The sequence below is a fragment of the Fundulus heteroclitus genome, unplaced genomic scaffold (genome assembly GCF_011125445.2).
Source record: "Fundulus heteroclitus isolate FHET01 unplaced genomic scaffold, MU-UCD_Fhet_4.1 scaffold_278, whole genome shotgun sequence".
NCBI classification, from domain to species: domain Eukaryota; kingdom Metazoa; phylum Chordata; class Actinopteri; order Cyprinodontiformes; family Fundulidae; genus Fundulus; species Fundulus heteroclitus.
The window spans coordinates 62,465-82,345 of NW_023396687.1; the positions used below are offsets into that span (position 1 = coordinate 62,465).

At 40.5% G+C, this 19,881-nt stretch overlaps 1 long non-coding RNA gene across 1 annotated transcript; it reads right to left on the reverse strand.

Annotated features, from left to right (window-relative positions):
- Nucleotides 1-10,378: 10,378 nt before the first annotated feature.
- LOC118559338 lies at nucleotides 10,379-10,997 on the reverse strand. Its single transcript, XR_004928792.1, has 2 exons — nucleotides 10,949-10,997; nucleotides 10,379-10,612 (listed from the first exon to the last, which is right to left on the reverse strand). It is a non-coding gene; the product is annotated as an uncharacterized LOC118559338 (long non-coding RNA).
- Between the last annotated feature and the right edge of the window lie 8,884 nt (nucleotides 10,998-19,881).

A 19,881-nucleotide genomic window follows, 5' to 3' on the forward strand; every position in this document is an offset into this window, starting at 1 on the left:
TGAATGAAAAATTTAAAAGCACCAAGAGAAAAACATTGAGAGGGGAGTGGACCTGATGGTGCAGTGGAACTGTCTGTGACCAGAAGATACCAGAGGTGGAGGTCCTGGGTTCAACTCCTGCCTGTGCTGTGACCTGGAGAGGTAAGTATGTCTCAGTGTAGGGAGTGGGTGAGGGGGCCGTGTCCCCTCCCCGGCTTCTCAGGAGGTTCATGAAGGGGGTTATGCTCTTTGCAGAGCTGACTTTTTATTGCTGACACACCTCCACTGCTTGTGCTTCCTCACTTGCTGCTCAACTTGGACACCAGTAACTTTAAACCTGAAACTGGATCAACCTGACTGGGAATGTGGAGTTACATCAGGAGAACAAGAGGAAAACCTTTGGATCTGAGGAGGACCTACTGCTTTACTTCTTCAGCTTCTGGATCTTCTCAATCAAAATACTTTCAAAGCTTGATTCAAATCTCATTTTCTTACATGGAAACTCTAAAACAGATCATCCACATTGGTTCAACAGCAGCATCTGATCTGAGCTTCAGCAACAACTTCCAAAACAACTCAGCATCAACATCTGAGTCCAACATGCTAAATTCAGCTGACCTGCTCAAAGAAGTTCAACAAACCTTCAGAAACTCAACATCACAACTGAACCAGAGTCTCTGAACACAGTCAAACATCTCCAAGCAGGTCAAAGCAGTTAGCATGTTCTACTCCACATGCTAGCACCAACATGTTGTGAAAGCTCCTCAGCAAACAGACCAACCACCAAAGCTGAGCTAGAAGAACCTTGGATCTGAATGACCTCTATTAGTGTTTCAATGCAACAAACTGAGATCTGAATCCAACCTCTGAACCAGTCTGACTGAGCCGATCCAGAAGCTGGAGAAGCAAAGCAGCAGCTTCAGGTCTCCTCACATCTAAACCTTCTCCTCTTCTCTCACCATCTGAACTCCACATTCAGTCACATTAACTACAGTTACAGGTTTAAAGTCACCGCTTGAGCTCAAAGTGCACTTACCCAAAGGGTTGCTCCATGTGCTTCCTTCATCCTAGACCAGGGTCAGGTCAAAGGTCAGACTGTCAAACAGGAAGTAAAGGCCTTCCACTTCCTTTTATAGGGCGGGGCAAAGCAGGCTCTAGTAGCAGGGCTGGATTTCTGGGTAACTGAGGCCAGAACACGTCTCTACAGTCTGTCTGTCCATCTGATCCATGAAGAAACTGAAGCTGACATCAGGGGACACCAGAATCACAGCTTTGTCATCAGAACCTTCACAGTGGAGCAGCTGCTCTTCAGACCAGGGTCTCAGGAGAAACCTGTCTCTGATGGTTTTACTCTGAATGGAGATCAAGAAATGTTGGCTTTTGTTCTTCATTTGCTTGTCTGAGAACTTTACACTTTGAAATCATCATGTCCAACAATTTATCAGCAACCAGAACTTACCAGAACCATTTCAGCTTAACTTTGGTTTCATGTTGTAGTGACCATCCAACAGGTCAACACTTGTTTCAAGCTTTTTATCGTTGCTTTTCCTTGTTAGCTTGTTAGTCTTCAGGAGCCTTCAGAGAAATGAGCCTACAGACCACACAGAATACTTTCTACAGACTGAGCTGTTTGATCACACAGCTGAAACACTTTCCCTCTATGACCAGTCTTTGTTTTCACTAAGTCACTTCACAGCGTTAGAGTTTAAGTAATCTGAGCTAAACAAGTGTAAAGTTGCAGGAGGTCTCACATTTAGTGCACATTATTTTACACATTTTATCAGGAGAAACATGAATGAATAATACATGTTAATCTAAAGAGACTCTGCAGCCTGTGGAGGAAAATAAAGAAGGTGCTTAAAGTCTGTGCAGGGTCCCAACTCAGTTACTGTCTGCAACAACTACCCCGTCCACTAGAGGGAGCACTGATACTTCCACCAGCTCTGCTTCAAAGTTAAACAGGAAATAACTGCATTCACTGGTTTTATCAGACTGTCAAATCTGTAAAACAACAAAATAAAGCTAGTTTTCAACTTGGTTTATTCTTTACCTATTGGTTTAATATTTTGGTTTAATTCTAATTTTACTTTACAGACTTTCCCCAGCTTACCCTCTTCCTGGGAGGCTTCTTGTAACTAAAATGTTCTTCTAATTCCTGAATCTTTTTGTTTTCTATGTTCTTTTTATGAGATTAGAATGGAATTATTTTTACCTCATCAATGATTTCCCTGCCTCCCAGAGGATAGATGCTGAGGTCCCTGGTTGATCATTGTATTCCAAATATGAAGCCCACTCTGCTTTAAAATATTTGATAAATTCTTCATATTTAAGCGGTGATGTATTAAATCTCCAGTTTTTGTTTTGTGGGGTTACTTTTTTATTTTTTTTAGGGTTAAAGAAACTGGAGCATGATCACTGACAGCAATAAGATGTATTACAGCATCTGAAATGTCAGACAGCGCGCAAGTTTTTGATTAAGAAGTAGTCCTAACGAGAGTAGGAATGATGGACATTTAAAAAGAAAGTATATTCCTTACTGTTAGGATGAAGAGATCGCCATGTATCACAAAGACCAAAATCACTCATGTATTGTCTGACTACATTTATTGATAGCCAACCAAGCTGACTCCCTGTTGAAATCAACCTATTTCCTCAATTAGACCAAAGTTGAGGTCACCCCCAATAAAAGGAGAACAATCCAATTGCTTTGAAAGTGCATAAAAGTTTGAAATAGAATGAGGGATCATCAACATTTGGACCATAGAAACTGAAAATACATAACTTTTGTTTGTGAATAGATGTTTTTATTATAATGAATCTACCTTTAGGATCTATAATTTTGTCTAATATCATAAAACGAACGTTTTTGTGGATTAAAATAGTTACTTCTCTCAATCTAGAGTCAAAGCAGACAAAAAACACATTAGGGAACTCAGGAGAGTTTAGATTTTCTAACAGGTGAAGCTGATTCTATAATAATCAAGCTCCATCATATATCAGAGCTCTGATTACTCAGTATGTTCCTAACAGAGCACTTCGCTCTCAGGCTGCAGGTCTGCTGGTGGTTCCTAGAGTCTCTAAAACCAGAATGGGAGGCAGATCCTTTAGCTATCAGGCTCCTCTCCTGTGGAACCAACTCCCAGTTATCAATATCTGCTTTAGGCTTTGTTACACAGTCAAGCCATTCATCAATGACATCATACCTTTGACAATTAGTGAGAAGGATGAGCCTGTCTCTCCCCACACAGTTTATTCTTGGAGGCATGGATGACAAACAAACTCTAAAATCATCTTCCACTTGTAAACAAGCTCTGCATTTGTTCTTCATTACAGTCAGAGTTGAAAATGTTGATTCACAGAGGTAAGTGGTTGGAAACATGTCAGGTTCAAATACCTAAAACATTCATTAAACAACACAAAGGAAGAAAGACAACAAGCGTTAGTTTGGTTTTATTTGAGAGGAGGACAGCAGAGATGCGCTCAGTTACAACTCCTTACTGCTCTGAAAACACACCCTGTGCTTCCTCTCTCTTTATTGTGTTCAGGGAGGTCCCTAATTAGAAACCATTTATGATGTGACATTCAAGATAATACAACGCCATTCACACAGTTCAGTTCAGGTCTTGGAAAAAAGAGTTATATCTCTGCAGGCCTCTGCAATGATAAGAGAGACAGTTGAAAAACATAGTATGAGGTAAGATGAAGCATGGTATATGTTCCAGTAAATAAATGACAATAATAATAAACACAAACAATAATACATAAGAGAGATATTAGTCATCTGAAAAACACTTTGTCTGAATAAACTCAAACCTTAAAACCTTTTTAATAGTAATGAGTAAATATGTGATAAATGCCATAAACATGGTAAATAAAAATAAACATGTAGAGAATAATAAAAATAATTCTAACAAAACAGCAGCAATATTTTCATGTCCTCAGCAGCCAGTTCAGGATACTCATGTGAGAGGGAGGCCCAAAAGTTTGCATGATTTTCCTGTTGGAATCTGGCCTTCAATGTTCTGTCACAAGATAACTCCAAGAGCTGTTCTTCTGTTTTACCTCTTAAGCCATTTCTTGTTGCAGCAGGTGAAAATGGATCAGCACCCAGTCCCAGGCATCAGTGTTCACATCAGAGAAATATGAGCTGAAGTTCTCACACAGTGATGTTAGGTGTGAAGTCTCAACATCCCTCACAATAGCAACAGACAGCTTCTCATTGTTTAAAAAGTCAGTCAGTTGGGGAACATGTCTGTTATTCCATCTTTTATTCTTCTTCTTCATAAAGGTGGTGATTTTGTCACTAACTTCAAGGATAGATGTGTAGCTTCCTTGGATGGAGAGGTTGAGGCTGTTCAATATGTTGAACTAAGATTGGCTAACTTGGCAATGCAGTCTGGATCATGAAAGAAATGTAAATGTCAATTTTTTCCTCTCATAACATTCAGCCATTTCTCCGTGTAGCTCAAAAACTCTCTGCAACACTTTTCCACGAGACAACCATCACACCTCAGTTATTAAGCAGTGCGTTATGTTCAGCTTCCAGATTTGGGCAAAGTTGACCAAACAGCCGTGATTTCAAAGCTCTGGATTTCACAAAGTTAACTGCAGTGATAGCTGTGTTCAGAACAGAAGATCTGGGTCCATGTCTCTGGAAGCTATTGCCTGCTGATGCAGGACACAGTGGGTAGCTATAACGCATGGATTGATGGATTTTATCCACGCTTCAACTCCACTCTTTGGGCCGGTCATCACTGCTGAGCCATCCATACAAACAGAGAGACATTTTTCCAGCTCAGTCTCACTTCAGTCAGAAAAGCATCAACTAGCTTAAATATTTCCTCACCAGTTGTCCTGCCCAAGACCTCCTTGCAGAAACCAAAATCCTCCAAAATGTTTCCCTCCCAGGGATAGAGCACCAGAGCTATCAGTTGAGCAGCAATGGAAATGTCTGTAGGTTCATTCAGCTGTAGAAAACTGATCACATGATCACAGTCTATCCAATAACTGTTCCTGAATGTCAGCCGACAGTTCTTTAATTCTTCTTCTCATCGTGTCGTCTGAAAGCGGGACAGTTTTCAACTTGTTAGCTGCATCTGTACCAAGTAGAACCTCAAACATGTCCACCGTAGCAGGAAGCACAAGGTCCATTCCTATTGAGTGTGGCTTCTTACTGTTTGCATTGCGCTACGCCACCAGATACAAAGCTTGTTTTCTTGCACTTGAAGACAAACACATTTTGGTCTCCAATCCTCATTCTCCATAAATCCAAACTCAATGTAACTGTTGCCATACTTCCTAATTTTAGCTGATTTGGCTTTTACCCTACATGATAATTTGGACAGAGTTAAATATTTGTCCATTGTGATACTTAGCTCAAACACGACATCCTGAACAGTGCCTCCCTCAGGCCCAACTACATAGTTTCACAGACCCCCAACCCATGGTCTGGTGACCCCAGTTTGAGGGCTGTTGCACTAATGGACTCAGGCATGGACCTCTAAAGGCATCTAAACGCAATTACAAAGTCTGCCTTCTATCACCTGAAGAACATTTCCAAGATTCAAGGACTGACGTCTCAGCAGGTTACGGAAAAACTAATCCATGCATTTAATTTTACTGAAATCAAAAACTGAAATGGTGTTTTCACAGGTCCACCAAAAAAATCAGACAGCTGCAGCTGATCCAGAACGCTGCTGCTCACATCCTCAACAAGACTAAGAAAGCAGAGAACATCGACCTGGTCCTTAAGAACTTACACTAACTCCCTGTATCGCAGAAAATACAGTTTAAAATAAATGTGTTAGTCTATAAAATCCCTGAATGGCTTAGCACCTAAATACATGTCCGACTTGGTATCAGCGTATCAACCCTCCAGACCACTAAGGTCTTCTGATTAAAGCCTAATTTGGTAAATGGCTTGTACTTGTATAGCACATTAAATAGTCCGACGACCCCAAAGCGATTTACAACCTGTACAAAGTTGACTTCCTACATTCTACCAACTGAAACAAACATCCAGATGACTGTAAAAAGTGTAAAAAGTGAGTTATTTTAAATCACGATTATAAACACATTTGTTTAGGATTGCCCTTAACTGTTCTAGTTAAACTGTTAACTGAAACATCATTTAAATTTGTAGTGAAATTTGTTTCTGTCTTTATTTTCCTACATTTTAATCATGTAAAGCCCTTTGCATTGTCCTTGTATTGAAATGTGCTATACAAAAAACTTGCCTTGTCTTGCATTGTATGGACTCTAGTGTGTCTGTTTAAACCAGATTTAGTCGCCAAATCTTTTTCCACATAGATCACAACAAAAAGGCTTCTGTCCTGTATGGATTCTCATGTGTGTGATTAAATTTCCTTTCTCGCTAAATCTTTGTCCACATAGATCACAACAAAAAGGCTTCTGGCCTGCATGTATTCTCATGTGTCTGTTTAAATTTCCTTTCTCGCTAAATATTTGTCCACATAGATCACAACAGAAAGGCTTCTGTCCTGTATGGATTCTCATGTGTGTGATTACATGTGATTTTCGACTAAAGCTTTGTCCACATAGATCACAACAGAAAGGCTTCTGTCCTGTATGGATTCTCATATGTGTGATTAAATTTCCTTTCTCGCTAAATCTTTTACCACATAGATCACAACAAAAAGGCTTCTGTCCTGTATGGATTTTCATGTGTGTGATTAAATTTCCTTTCTCGCTAAATCTTTGTCCACATAGATCACAACAAAAAGACTTCGGTCCTGTATGGATTCTCATGTGTGTGATTAAATTCCCTTTCTCGCTAAATCTTTGTCCACATAGATCACAACAAAAAGGCTTCTGTCCTGTATGGATTCTCATGTGTCTGATTAAATTCCCTTTCTCGCTAAATCTTTGTCCACATAGATCACAACAAAAAGGCTTCTGTCCTGTATGGATTCTCATGTGTGTGATTACATGTGATTTTCGACTAAAGCTTTGTCCACATAGATCACAACAGAAAGGCTTCTGTCCTGTATGGATTCTCATGTGTGGGTTTAAAGCGGATTTGTGGCTAAATCTTTGTCCACATAGATCACAACAGAAAGGCTTCTGTCCTGTATGAATTCTCATGTGTGTGTTTAAATTAGATTTCTGGTTAAATCTTTTTCCACATAGATCACAACAGAAAGGCTTCTCTCCTTTGTGGATTCTCATGTGTGTGTTTAAAGCTGAATTTCTCATAAATGTTTTACCACAGTCTTTGCAGCTAAGCTTAACTCCTGTGTTGCCTTTCCTGCATTTTTTCTTCTCTGTAGAAGATTTCTTATATCCAGAGTCTGACAAGTGTTTCAGCTCAGAAAGAGGGTGCTCTACATTACTGTCTTCTTCATCCTCCTCAGTGTCTTCAGCCTCTGAAGAAATTGAAGCATCTCCATGATCTTGTATCCTGATGGATTCTTCTCCATCATTCTCTTCTGGAAGCTCTCTGCCTTTAATCTGGTCTGGATAAAGCTGTGAGAGCAGCAGAGACTGTTCATCAACTGGAAACCTGATGGCATTATTCACCTCCTTCCCATTGAGCTGCTCTCCGGGCAGACTGATGTAGACTCCCTCCTGTTCCTCCTTTATGTGGGGGGGCTTTGGGTCATCCAGGTCATCAGGAGGTCTGTGGTCTAAAGAAGCTTCTTCTTTAACAATCAGCTTCTGCTTAACATCTGCAGGAAATATTGAAAGACATTAGGCAGATTAGAAAATGTTTGGATTTCATCCTTTACTGAGGCACATTTTGATTCTGATATATTTAGGAAATTTTGCTAGATTAAATTCTTTGACAGAACATGCAGAACAGTAAAACACAGAATAAAATGACATGACTGTTATAAGCCCTGCAAAACCTCAGTTCTTTGTAGAGCTACCTTTTTTAACCTTAAAGTGCTGATGACACGACATTGACCTTTTCAGCCATGCTTTTAAAACAAAATATTACGCTTTGTCCAATGTGCCTCGTGTGTCCATGTCCACACATAAAAGAGCATCAGATTATAAGACTGTTTGTCAGGGTTCTGCATGCGTCTTCCTGCTCTGGGTTTTTTCCACAGGTGGTGGTGGTGTCTGAGGGGGCGTGCCCCACACCTGCGGCTCGTCAGAGGCAGATTCCTCTGGCTTCTTAAGCGGCGCACAGACAGACGGAAGATGCAAGAGCCTTAAACCAGTTGTGTTACAACGTGTCCTCTGACCAAGCCTTGGATTCTGCTTGCTGTGAGTTTTTGCCTTCTCTGACTTTGGACTAATTTTTGATCTCCTGTTTTGTCACAGTTTTGTGTGCATGGATGCACTCACCTGTCTTGGAGCTCCGAAAAGGATTGTGTACCAGTGGAGTTCTCTGCTCAGATTTTGCTGTGGCGTTCCCCCTCATGCTCCCTTGCCGTTACCAAGTCGGGCTTGAGGTTTCCCCTCCCGGATTCCACTGGCACCCTCAAGCTTCCTGTTCTCTGGTCAATCAGTCTTTCGCTCCTGCCTGCTGAGGTTGTCTCGGATCTCTCGCCAGCTCCATCTGCCGCCCTCCAGCCACCACCCACCTACTAGAGTAGGCACACTAGTTCCCTCGGCACTTACTCTTCCCCGGTTAGGTCTCTTCGACTAATGGTAAGCAGCGCACGATTCTGACACGTTCCTGGTTCTTGCCTTTGACTCATTATTCCCCTTTCCTTACAGTCATCCCTGCCCCCGACGCTCAGGCCTCGTTCCAGGCTACGAGTAGCTTCGTTCTCTGTTCTGCATTGTTTCCTTTAAAAATAAACACCTTAAAACTGTGTACTGGTCTCCCGTTCGTATCAGCATGTGGGATAAACATTTGAAAAACATGACAGAAGGCTCTGGCCACCAAAGCCCAGCAGATGCGGGCGGCAGCTAGCTGCACAACAGGAACAAATGCAGTCTCTTGGTTTAGCCATTAGCTCCACTCACAACCAGCTTCAGTTGGTAGCTGCGCAGCTTAGCCAGCTAACCAACTCCGTGACTTCCGTGTTGTCTCAACCCGTCAATCAGGCTCCCGTCACCCCGCCTCCCGCTGATCAGAATGCGAAGGTCAGTAATTTGTATCCGCCTCCTGAAGGTACGTCACCGTGCCCTGAAAGATTCTCTGGCGAAAGCGGGGATTGTGGTGGTTTTTTATTTCAGTGCAAACTAGTGTTTAATTGTTCACCTCTGCTTTATTCCTGCGATCAGATAAAGATTTTGTACGTTCTCTGGCTCCTGTCAGGCAGGGCTCCTAGATGGGCCGAGGCCCGATTGTCAGTCTTTTGGTTGTTCCTTTTCACAATTCAGAGTTCAAGACTTTTTTTTTTTTTGACTGAGTCAAACTCAGTTAAATGTTAAACCACCCAAGCCAATTTACCAGCACAACGCGCTCAAAGTAACACACGTTAGCAACACTTTATTTTGGGTATTATATTTATAATACAGACCGCTGTTCCCTCGATGGAGACGACATGGACCAGGACTGAGATAGGCAGCTGGACACATAGCCCTCCAAACATCCTCACCTGAAAATGTAATCCCACCCCAACACTAACAACTCTCAACACACATGACAATAGACACCCAGGCCGCGTTCACCCCCACTCCCCCAAGAAGGGGAGCAGAGATTGTTCTAAAGATGAGTTTTATACTCATCTTATAACACTGCAGAACCCAATCCATAAACCGTACTTTAGTGCAAATTTGTTGTCTTTATGTCTCTAAATGTAAAATTAGTACTAATTTAAATTCTTAATGCCATGTCTATCTTTGTTTAAGCCGTTAAAAATGTTTTGGCATTAAAACAGATATTTATTGACAAGGGGAGAGATAGGGCATTGGGACTTGCTCTACAGCCGGTCCCGCGACCTGACGTCACAAACTGGGAGGAGGCAGTACTGTTCTTCACCAAGACGGCGGCCCCCATAAAAGGACCTTCAAATGAAAATTACTCTTAATTAAAAAAAAGCTTATGATTTATTGAACAGTATGTAATAATTTTATATTTAAAAGCGTGGTGTGCTTACGTTTTTATAAATCTGACGACACAGTAATATCTCTCTCTCTCTCTCTCATTATATTACATCTAACTGTACTCAACATACATAAATACAGTGAACAATGTATTTACGTACACGTTTATGTCACTCCATGTTTAAGGTTTGCAACAAGACAATCCTGTGAAAATCCATTAAGGTTTTTGCCGAGTTTTGCTTCAATAAAAATGCTGACCGTGGGCCGGTTTTACGTTGTGTTCAGGCTGGAAACTTTTGTCCCATTTAAACCGGTTCCATTTGGCCCAGCTATCCACCACCTTTATGAGCACTTTGATTATAGTTTTTTCAGTACCAGTATGACTTTTTTCATCACTAATCAAGAGTAGGGCCAATCAAACTGGAGAAGGGACACAAAGTGAAGTGAACAGACTTTTTTTCACTGATTGGCCAAGGACAAAGAAGGTTTTTAATGTAGAAATCAAAGGAAAAGTTACATTTAGAGTGACGTTAATATTAAGGACCACAAAAAATTGATTGGGTCTATTGCTATTCTCTCAGAACAGCAACTCGAGCTGCAGTGAGTCCCTCCATACTTCCCTCAATTTTGCCTCACAGGCACAGGCAGCTGCCTCATCCTGAAAAACCTGCATGTAGTCAGAGCAAAGAGAGCAGAGAGGAGACCTACTCAGTTTTCACGTTGCAAATGTATAACATATGCAAAACTGCTTGGTATTCCTCCCTGGATTACAAAGGGCATTTAAATATAATGTAAATATAGGTTTTAACATTCTAATAGTTTGCCCTAAATTTCCTACATTATCACATAAATTAATCTTATTGTGTGTTGCGTTTGAATAACATTTTAATGACAGTGACACATTAATCTTTATAGTTTTGTCTGACTGGATGCAATTGAATCCAGTGAGTTTTGGCCTTTAGCTGCAACACGGGACACAGAAACAAACTGAATAAATCCTTACTGTTGGTAGGAGCAGCAGTTAATGGAAACCTGCTATCAGTCTCCTCCTTCACAAGGAGCTGCTCTCCTTCCTGACGGGCCCCGGGTTCCTCCTGTTCCTCCTTTATGTGGAGGGGCTCTGACTCCTGCTGCTCCCCCTCAGGACTCTGTTCTTCAGGAGCCTCTTCTTTAACATCTGCAGCCAACACTGAAACACATCACATGCTTTATGAACAACTAGATCTTTACAATGTTACAACAATGTCAACAGAGACTGAAACTGATCAAACGGCCAAAGGCGTCATGTTGACCACCAACAGTGTACAGATACAAGCACTAATGCAACGTCTTTACAAATCTTAGAAAAGAGGGAATTAGGTGTGGAAATATAGCAGTGTTTCACAATGAAACCTTCCCATAACCAAAAGAGCTAACGTGTATAGGCCTAAGTCAATATTGAATGTCAGTTTTAGGCAAGGTCTGTCTCACATACACCTACAAACCCCCTAAATGTTAGAATATCATGATGCTGACCCAAAACTTTATTTGGTCCCCAACTTAGACTTGTGTACCAAAACTAAGGACATTCACTGTGTATGTCCAAGTATTTCATTTATCAGAGATTTAACCAATTACCTGTGTGGTCTAAGGAATGATTCCCATGAACAAAACTGTCAGGCTAGAATGATCCTCAAAGATGCAGGTGTGGAAACCAAAATTGAACGGGCAGGTAACAGGTGATTTGTTAGCACCCCAGAGACAGAAGATCTGTTATATTACAACCACCATGACAAATTTACAGACTAAAACTGCCCAACCAAACCGTTTTCTGATCCCCATCTCAAGGTCCAGTAGTCCACATCAGAAATATGGTTCTGCATCACCTTGACATTGTCAAATTTGATTCAGTGATTGAAGTAGGCTAATAGATTTATTTATAAGTATACAATTACATCATTGATGTCAGAATAGAAAGACATGTTTTACCCAGCAGATTAAATTCAGTCTCACCCCATCAAAGTTGAGCTCGGTCCCTCGAGCTACAGATTGGACCAACATTCAGGTTATGACCATTACTGTGGTTCTACTTGTATTTGGATGGGTCATCACCAACGTGATGCAGTACAAATCATAAAAGCAGATCAAACAGTTGCAAATCAGGATCGACCCCCTCACCTTTGTCACCCCAATGTTCGTAGCACCAGTCTCTCAAAGGCCACAAGCTGATTAGTCTAGGAACCACTGTCTTCTTCCTCTACAGTTTTCTTTACTCTTCCTTTCCTTGGTTCAAAGTTACAAACCTGATGACCAATGATGGTGATTGGAAGGGTTGCATTATATATGTTCTGTTATTATTATATATAATAATAATATATGTTCTGTTCAACAGAATATTATTCTGTTGAATAGTATTATTGGTATAGTATTATTGAATAATATTCTGATTAATAAAAACATTAAATGTTCTTGATTTAAATACTTCCACTATCAAAGTATTTTTTTCTTTCCTTGGTCAATATTTACTCTGATATTTTACCAGTATCTTCTACTCTTGGTATTTCTTTAGAACAAACTTTAGATTTCACTGGTTTTCTCTTTTTTGCCTCACTGATATAGTGTGTAACTGTCATTGTGTTTGTCACACCAGAAATGTCCAATTGCGGGACAATAAAGGAATTCTTGTTCTTATTTATTTCTGCATGTAGTCTAAATCCATTTAAATTATGGCAGGATTGGTCTTCCATAGAAACAACCATCTTTCCAGACAAGATAAACCAAAAAGTGATGTTTGGGGGGGGGGGGGGGGGGGGGGAGACTTTACCAGGCAGACAAACAAAAAGAACTTGATGCTGAATGTTGCTACATGCTAAACTAGCTTTAGCATCCCATGTGCCACATGCTAAGCTAGCATTAGCACCTCTTATGCTACATGCTAAGCTAGCATTAGCACCACCTGTGCAGAGCTGCAGGCTTAGCCAGTTTTCTGGGGGAAACCCTGCAACGAGTTCTGATGAAGAGGAGGAATCCATCAGCTGCTGAAAACGGCTCCTAAACTTTAGCTCCATCCACACAGTTAACATGAAGAAGGAAATCTCCAAACCTAATCGGTGCAGCAGAACTCTGGGCTGGAAAACATCCCCCATCATTGGTGTCTCCTCTGCTGCGTCCTGCCGCTCTTTGAGCTCCTGCTTCCCTCCAGTTTCTCCGCTGTGCCTCCAGCTGCTGGACTTCTTTCCAGACTTCATCACCTGCAGCAGCTGCTGCTCTCTTTCAGATTCACCAACACTCCCGATTCTGGCCTCACAGCAACACAAGGACAAAGAACCCGGAAGTGATCAACGCGGCTGTTCTTCTTCTACTTTTTGTTTAATGGCAGATTGCAACCTTAACTTTATGGTGCATACCGCCACCTACTGTACCGGAGTATGTAGCATGGGCCATATCAATGTGATGATTACTTTCTATCTATCTATCTATCTATCTATCTATCTATCTATCTATCTATCTATCTATCTATCTATCTATCTATCTATCTATCTATCTATCTATCTATCTATCTATCTATCTATCTATCTATCTATCTATACACAAACACACACACACACACACATATATACATACACATTTATGCGTACATCCATATATACCTATACCTTTAAATCTTATAGTATAATCCTGTATTCTTAAGATATTTAATAACAGTTTTCTGCATTTGCTTTATCCCCTCTCCTGTTGTTCCTATTAATCCTTTCAAATTCCATTCCCTTCCTATTTGTCTTTTGTTTTACTCTTATCCTTTTTTCATCATATTTCCTACAATATAATAAAATATGTTCTACATTTTCTGTTACTTTACATTCTATACATTCATCTGTTTCTATTTTCTTTAATAAAAATAATGTTTTATTTAACCCAGTATGATCAAATCTTAGCCTTCTTAAAATAGTCTCCTCTCTTCTATTCTTTCTAATCACACCTTTGGCATTAATAAATTTCTGTACACTATAATAATTTCTTCCACTTTTATATATGTTCCATCTATTCTGCCATTTTTCCTTAATTTCTTTTTTTAATTATTGTCTTAGCTTCTCCTTTCCCATATGGTATGTTTATAATATTATTTGTTCTAATTGATTTTTTTTAGCTATTTGGTCTGCTCTTTCATTTCCATTTATTCCTACATGGGCTCGAACCCAACAAAACTTTACATTTATCTAAAGTTTTTGTATTCTAAACAAACTTTGATGTATTTCTAATAATAAATCTTCTCTTTCTGAGTTCATGTAATAATAATAATATATATGTTGGATACTGTGAAGGGCTGCCAAAGAATCAACACAACAAACTACTCTATCCCTGTTTTACTTCCTCTATCCATTGTAATCCTATAATTATTGCCATAATTTCTGCTGTATATACTGACATCTGATCAGGTAATCTCCTCCCAATGCTTACCTTCATCATTGGAATGTATATTCCTATACCTACTTTTCCTTTAACATCTTTTGATCAATCTGTATATATATCTAAATAGCTATAATATTTAGTTCTTATATAATGATTTGCCATTTGACCTCTCCTTCTGTCTACCCACTCTTTTTTTAATTCCATTATATTAAAAACTATCTCAACACAAAACACTGACCTTGTTATCCATAAACCACTTTGTCAGCAGTTTGGCTGTATGCATAATTGTCCATTTGAAATTACGCACTAACTCTGTAAACAGCCCACATAGGGAAGCTTAAATGTATAATGTTCTCGCCTCAAACGATCTGAAAACGTACTTTTGAACAACAACAACAGCAGCAGAAAAGGGAATTTTTAACTTACCGCTGTGAGCTCTGTTTGCGCCGTCTCGAATCAAGCTGCGGCCGCGGTGCATTCTGGGCAAGCGGTCAGTCTGAAGAACGCACAAGTCTGCTCTGATGCATGCTCGATAAAGAGGGCGGGGCGAGAACAACATCCGGGGATGTGGTGCGTTCTCGGTTTGGCGTTCTCAGCATTGGAACAGTGCTCGGGCTGAGGCTGATGACGTGTCACGAGCACACGAGAACGCTCAAGAACGCATTGTCACTACCTGATCCGTGCCGGTAGCATGATCCGTACCATCAGCTCATTTACGCACGCGAGGGGCGGTGAAGATGGCGAACTGAGCAGACGTTCTTTCCAGAAGGTTCCAAAATTTTGTCCAAAATTCTGTAATTTTCCAGCCTAAAACTTTATCATGGAGCCTCAGAAAGTCATAAAACCTGCCAAGCTCAAACTGGATCTTAGAGAACTTGAAAGAGAGCCAAAACTCGACCAAGTCGGTAAGAATGTGGAACACGACTATGCGATGGAGGAGTCCCAATAGGGCTTGGGCGTCACGACGTATTACTTTGTGTGGCCGCCATGTTGACTGCCTCCTTTACCGCTACTCAGACTACTGCCTATGACTACTGCGTACTGTACTCCCTCTCAGCCGTGTTTTAATTTGATTAATTTCACCTTAACATGATTTCAACCATGGTAAACCGTTGCTGTGTTGTGGGCTGTAACAGCGCAACACATGATCGCCATGGGAAAAACATAGAAAATGGGTTAACTTTCCACCGCTTTCCTGCCTGGAGGCGCAACCACAGAGAACAAGTGTCAGAGATAACAAAGAGTCGTCGGCTCGCTTGGATCGCGGCTGTAAGACGACCGAACATAACTTTCCACAGTATCCCGATGTCAGTGAGAGTGTGTTCCCTGCATTTTCATTCTGGTAAGTTAAAGATGCACGGTTTTACTTTATAGCCTACATTGTTTCTTTCCTTCAGCCGCGACACCACATACATGCATGAATGCGCGCCCAGAGACGGTTGATATAGCATTTCATCCTCTTCGTTACTAACTACACCTTTGAAACACATAGCAGCTAGTTAAAAGTACATTACATGCGTGAGTGGTTGTTAGCACTAACGGTTAGCAGGTGCCAGAGCCCGTCTGAGCACAGCTTACCTTTGTATGAATTACTGTGTTCCCACTGTTTGCTGGCTTTAAGATCTGCAGCTCCTGAACCCATTCATTCATGAACTGCAAATGAGACTCCAAGGACTTGTAGCTTCGGAACTGTTCTGAAGTATAGGCGCTCATACCACAAACAAGGTAGCAGAAGACGTCTGATATGCAAAACAGTGGCAACAAGTCGTAGTCGGTGCTCCACTCATTGTTTGGAACTTCATATGGATCCAAATAATTAATAATGCAGATTTTGTCAACATACCAGTCCCTGGCTTCTCTGTTTAATGTGTCCCGGTAAATTCCAGATCCTTTTCGGGATTTTAACTTTTTTCTATCTATTCTACTTCTACGTCTCTTCGTTCAACAACGTTATGTCAGCGTTAAAGGCATACTATGCAACATTTTTCAGTTAATTAATGTGCTCCATACCGTTTTGGATGATTAAATGAGTCATTTCAGGTCGAACAAAGGTTTTCTCGGCCGCCCTGGGGGTCTGTGGGGGAAATACCGTACTTGCAATTGCAAGAGCTCACGGCCCGCACACACAGAAGTCTCGCTTTACGGCGAGAACTCCATGTGTTTTTGCCCTGCCATTCACTATATGCAGGCGCGAAAGCAACAACAAAGAACCGCGTGTTAACGTCAAATTAACATGCAATCATATTGAATTTTATTATTATTATTATTATTATTATTATTATTATTATTATTTATATTTTTTTTATGTTGGCGAGACGCTACCGCGGCGGCCGAGGCGAGGCGGCCGAGGCGAGGCGGCGGCGGCGGCGGCGGCGGCTGCTGCGGCTGCGGCTTGGCGAGGCGGTGGCGGTAGCGTCTCGCCAACATAAAAAAAAAAAGAATAATAATAATAATAATAATAATAAAACTGGCGAGGCGGCCGCCGCTTCGCCAAGATAGCGCTGCGGGAAGCTTGATGTTCATACCTTCACTGTGTTAGTCATTGTTTGTACTGCCGTTTTTTCCACTTTTCGTTGCGTAACGTTCGCGTAGCCATCAACATGGCCGCCACGTCCCACAATGCAACGTGGATCCCAAGCTCTATTAAACAAGAGGGAGCGTGAAGGCAACTCTGCTCCTCCGACTCCGAGTAAGACTCAGACAGGAAAGAAAACAAAGCCAGATGAAACAAGCGAATCTCCCCGTTTCAAATGAAGCCATTCTTCAAGCCATTCTAAATCTTGAAAAGAGAGTGGAGAATCAGCTTGTGGATATGAAGGAGCAAATTAGGCAGAGTGGCACAATGCTTGCTAACTTAACAAAAGCGGTCCAGTTTAATGCCGAAGAAGTGCAGGAGTGTAAAAAAAACGTGAAACAATTGGAGGAGCAAAATGTTTCCTTGAAGAAAGAAGTTTCTGAGTTGACAGAGCGAGTCCGAGAGCAAGAAAGATACAGAATAAGGTGGTGTCTCCGCATCAAAGGTTTGGAGGAAAGAGAGGGAGAGGACATCCGCGCAAGAGTGGTCCACATTCTCCAGAAAGTTGTCCCTGACCTAAAAGGAAAAACTGATGATGCGGTGGACATAGTGCACAGGCTTGGAAGGAAGACCGACAACAGAAAAAGACACGTGATGATTCTCTTCACCCACAGACGAGTGGAAGAAGACATCTGGAAGAGAAGCAAAGGCTTGGCTGTTTGCAAAGAAGCAGGGATCCAGTTTGCTGAGATGATGCCAAAAGAAGACCTGGAGGAGAGGAAAAGGCTGTGGCCACAAATCGAGCAGGCCAGGCGAGCAGGGAAACAAGCCTTTTTCCGAGGTCCACACGGCTTCATTGAGGGACGCAGGATTGGAGACGGCTAAGAGAGGCAGACGGAGAAGTTTTCAGGATGACATAAAGACGGGACGCACTGGTTTGATAGGGAAGGAAGCCATCTGCTGTTAGTAAGGTGAGAAGTTCAACCTTCAACCTATAAATGTTTTTTTTGTTTTTTTTCTAGGTGTTCTCGTTATGAATACAAAGCTTTCATTCAGTTCTTTAAATGTTCGGGGCATCAAAGACATTGGGAAAAGAAAAGCACTCTTTTTGTTTTGTAATGGGCAAAACTGTCACTGTTTTCTATTACAAGAAACTCATTCAGCAGAAGTGGATGAAAGGTTCTGGGTTAACCAATGGGGCGACAGGATGTTATTCAGTCATGGTTCAAATAAGTCAGCTGGTGTTGCTATCTGCTTTAACAAGTTTCATTGGCAGATTTTAACACACAGAGCAGATGTAGCAGGACATTGGATAACTGTGGTTGTAAAAACAGAGGATAGGTTGTTTTTTATTACAAATGTCTGCGGATACAATAACGAAATGCAAAATAAAAGCTTACTGGTAAAAATAACCGGTGTCATAATGGATCTTAAAATCCTTTATCCCACGGGCAATTTAGTGTTTGGGGGAATATGAGTTCAGATGAATGGATTGACAGGTGGCCCTCGAGAACAGGTAGAACAAGACTCAATGAGATTATCTATAATTTCATGGCATATTTTGATTGATATCTGGAGAGAGAAAAATCCTGATAGACAGGAGTTCACATGGTTTAAACCAAATGATAATATCAAATCTAGAATTGATAACTGGCTTGTTTGTTTTGAAATATCCAGGCTTGTTTCAGCAGTAACCATTTCTAAAGCTCCACTTTCAGATCACTGCTGTATAATCCTAACACTAGTACCTTCCACAAGATCACATAATAACAAGAGCTACTGGAAATTTAATGCTAACTTATTGATTAATGAGGATTACTGTTCAAAAATAAAGGAAATTTTCATAGTATTTAAAGGGATGAAACATTTGAATATTATGTAAGTAAAAGGGGAATATATTAAATTTAAAATTAGAGAATTTTCGATTTACTTTAGCAAAACACTACAGAGAAAAAGGAAATAATATGAAAGCAACATACTGAGGGATATTTCCCAATATTGTGGTTCACTGGATGATAATGACGAAAATAAGAAAAGGTTAATTCAGCTCCAAAGTCAGCTAGATAAACTTTATTTGGAAAAAGCTAAAGGAGCTTTCATAAGATCCAAAGCAAAATGGTTAGAGGAGGGGGAAAAGAATTCAGCATATTTTTGTAAGTTAGAAAAAAGTAGAAAGTAGCGTGTCTCTTAATCAATGGAACAGAATGGAAAAGTTCATGTGATTCTGATTTTAGGATTGAGGAATTAGATGCAGCTATTGGCAAAATGTTCCTGAACAAAAGCCCAAGAACAGATGGCCTCACAACCAATTTTTATCAACATTTTTGGGCTGATATAAGGGAAATGCTTTTTAAAGTTATCAATGAATGTCTGGAAAATGGTGAACTGACAGCAAGTAGGAAGCAGGGGCTGATATCCTTAATTCCCAAGTCTGGTAAAGATCAAAGGTTGTTGGACAACTTGAGACCAATTACACTGCTTAACGTTGATTATAAAATATTCTCAGGAGCCATCGCTGCTAGACTTAAAAAAGGCCTTTCAGCAGTTATTAGTGAATCGCAATCAGGTTTTTTGAAGGGACGATCCATTCACAATAATATTAGATTAGTACTAGACTTAATAGAGTATAAAGAACTGATACAAAAACAGGGTTTTATTCTATTTTTAGATTTTTATAAAGCATTTGATTCTTTGAAACACACATTTATGCTAAAAACTCTACATAATTTTGGATTTGGCGATAAATTTATTAAAGCGATCGCAAATTTATGCAAAGGAATAAACAGTTCAGTTAATTATGGGAGAGGTATTTGCCGTAGGTTTGAGATTAAAAGAGGTATACGACAAGGATGTGGATGCTCCCCCTTATTGTTTATTCTGGTTGCAGAAATTCTTTCAATCCGTATTCAGAACAGTGATATCCAAGGTATTTCAGTGTTGAATAAACAAATTAAAATCAGTTAGCTGATGATACCACTCTGTTTTTAAAAAATGTAGGACAAATTCGTTTAGCTTTAGAGTTAAACCAATTC